Raw genomic sequence first — 2,762 nt, forward strand, 5'->3', positions numbered from 1 at the left:
TGGGTAGATAGGGTGAGATACTAACTAGATGGTTGGAGTAGATAGTGGTAGATAGTGGTATATAGTGGTAGATACTGATAGATGAGGTAGATAGTGGTAGATATGATGAATATAGGTAGATAGAGGTAGATAGAGGTAGATAGAGGTAGATAGAGGTAGATAGTGGTAGATAGTGGTAGATAGTGGTAGATAGTGATAGATACTGGTAGTAGTGGTAGATAGTGGTAGATAGTGGTAGATAGTGGTAGATAGAGGTAGATATGGTGATACTGGTAGATAGTGGTAGATAGAGGTAGATAGTGGTAGATAGAGGTAGATAGTGGTAGATAGTGGTACATAGAGGTAGATAGTGGTAGAATAGGTGGTAGATACTAATAGATAGTGGTAGATAGTGGTAGATAGTGGTAGATAGTGGTAGATAGAGGTAGATAGAGGTAGATAGAGGTAGATACTGATAGATACTGATAGATACTGATAGATACTGATAGATACTGATAGATAGTGATAGATAGAGGTAGATAGAGGTAGATAGAGGTAGATACTGATAGATATAGGTATATAGTGGTAGATATTGGTAGATATTGGTAGATAGTGGTAGATAGTGGTAGATAGTGGTAGATAGTGGTAGATAGTGGTAGATAGTGGTAGATAGTGGTAGATAGTGGTAGATACTGATAGATAGTGGTAGATGGTGGTAGATGGTGGTAGATGGTGGTAGATAGTGGTAGATACTGCTAGATGGTGCTTGATGGTGGTAGATAATGGTAGATACTGCTAGATGGTGGTAGATAATGGTAGATAGTGGTAGATTGTGCTGCTTGCAACAGTGTGTACTATACAGAACAGTATGGGATCAGTCTCTCTCTGTGTCTGCTGGACTGTGGGGGGCTGAATCCCTGGGGATCAGTGTGTGTGTGTGATCATATAAATATGAGTGTGTTGGTGCTGTAATGAACAAGTGTGATTGAATAATTGATGAGACTACTGCTTGGCTAATTCATTAATTAACCCTGGGCTCTACATCAGTCTAGACTATGTTTCCTTCTATTACAGTTTTTTTCCCCCTCTTCTGTCGGGCTCTCTGTCGTTGTCTCTCTGCTTCTCCTCCCTCTGCCATCCCTCCCCCAACTTCCTGTCCTTCCCTTCCTCTCTTTCCTCTACTCTCTCTCCTTTGTTTCACCATAACAGGCTCTAAGCACAGCACTGAGAGTATGGGCCTCACACTAACCTCCCAAGGTAATTCACTTGTAATTCCTCACTTGATGCGTGCAGTCAGTGCACAGTTGATGTTCTAAGTTGAAGTGTGTGTTGGGCATTGGGTGTTTTAATTGATGAAATTTGAGAATATTGAGATTGAAAAGGCTGTTAGATGACTCAAAGTGGTCAAAACTTCACTATGAATAACTCGAACCTGTTGAATGGGGCTGCGTTAAAATTAAGCTGGATGTAAAATGGGAAATGTGTGCGTGTGGCAATAAAAAGGCCCAGACTGACGCGTTTTTGCAACTGCCATGCGCCGGACACCAAAGAATCATACTTTATTCGAGATAATGTCCTCTGCGTCTGATGAAACAAACAATGAACTGTTTGGCCAGTATTGACCATCGTTGTTTGGAGGAAAAACGGGAGCCGGTTTGCAAGCCGCAGAACACCATCCCAACCGCTGAAGCACAGGCGGAAGTGCGCAGCATCATGTGTGGGTGTAGCTTTTTTTGCCTGCCGGAGGCGACTGGTGCATCTTCCAAAATAGAAAGGCCTTAATAAAGGCTAGGAAATGATGTGGATATTTTGAAGCAACATCTCAAGAATCACGTCAGGAAGTAAAGCTTGCGTTGCAAATGCGCGTCTTTCCAAATGGACAATACCCCAAGCATATACTCCAAAGTTGATTGGCCAAAATGGCTAAGGACAACAACGTTCAATGGTTATTTGAGTGGCCCATCACAAAGCTCCTGAACTCAATCCTACTGGAAAATTGTGGGCAGAAACTGAAAAATGTGTGCCGAGCAAGGAGCGCCACTACAACCTGCCACTCGGTTTACACCACGCTCTTCAGAGGATATGCGGACCAAAATTCACCGCAAACTATTGTGGGAAGGCTTCCGCAAACGTTGTCGCAAGTTAAACAAATTTAAAGTCAACTGCTAACCGAAATCTAGTTGAGTGGTATGTAAACTTCTGACCCCACTGTTGGGAATGTGATGCAAAGAAATAAAATAGCTAAAATAATTTTCTCTCTACTATTATTCTGACATTTTATCATTCTAAAATGAGTCGTTGATCCTAACTGACCGCTAAGACGCGGAATTGTTACTAGGATTAAATGTCAGTGAATCGTGAAAAACTAAGTTTAAATGTTTTGGCCTTAAGGTGTATGTAAAACTTTCGTCTTCAATTTGTACATCTGTCAATTGTATACAAAAATGTCAAACAGGTAAATTATAATTGGAATTAAATAGATACAAAATGAAGTACTATTGGCAACTTAAAGCACATAACAGCAATTATAAACACACATGCATCTTACTGACGTACACGAGCTCACACGCAACGCACACACGCACGCCACGCACCTACGACCCACACACGCACACAGCACGCACGACACACGCACGCACGTCACTGCACGCACGACCCCACCATCACGCCACGAAACACACACACGCACGAAACACACACAAACGACGCACGCACGAACCACACACGCACGCACGCCAGAAACACACACGCCACGCCGCACAGAACACACCACATGCGCCGAG

The 2,762-nt window shown here is 42.7% G+C and overlaps 1 protein-coding gene across 5 annotated transcripts in view; it reads left to right on the forward strand.

Moving 5' to 3' along the window:
* Positions 1 to 1,434, forward strand: part of LOC112078304 (syntaxin-1A) — a 21,446-nt gene extending 20,012 nt beyond the window's left edge. Inside the window, exons 5-7 of one of the 5 annotated variants that reach the window (XR_011478607.1) lie at positions 116 to 185; positions 277 to 329; positions 362 to 1,434. The gene's annotated coding sequence lies outside the window, so the exon portion shown is untranslated. Of the gene's footprint in view, positions 1 to 115; positions 230 to 276 lie in introns of those variants that run through there. The other 4 variants (XR_011478608.1, XR_011478606.1, XR_011478609.1 and 1 more) reach the window with 4 other exon arrangements.
* The last annotated feature ends 1,328 nt before the right edge of the window (positions 1,435 to 2,762 follow it).

Source organism: Salvelinus sp. IW2-2015, unplaced genomic scaffold (genome assembly GCF_002910315.2).
Source record: "Salvelinus sp. IW2-2015 unplaced genomic scaffold, ASM291031v2 Un_scaffold5523, whole genome shotgun sequence".
Taxonomy (NCBI): Eukaryota; Metazoa; Chordata; class Actinopteri; order Salmoniformes; family Salmonidae; genus Salvelinus; species Salvelinus sp. IW2-2015.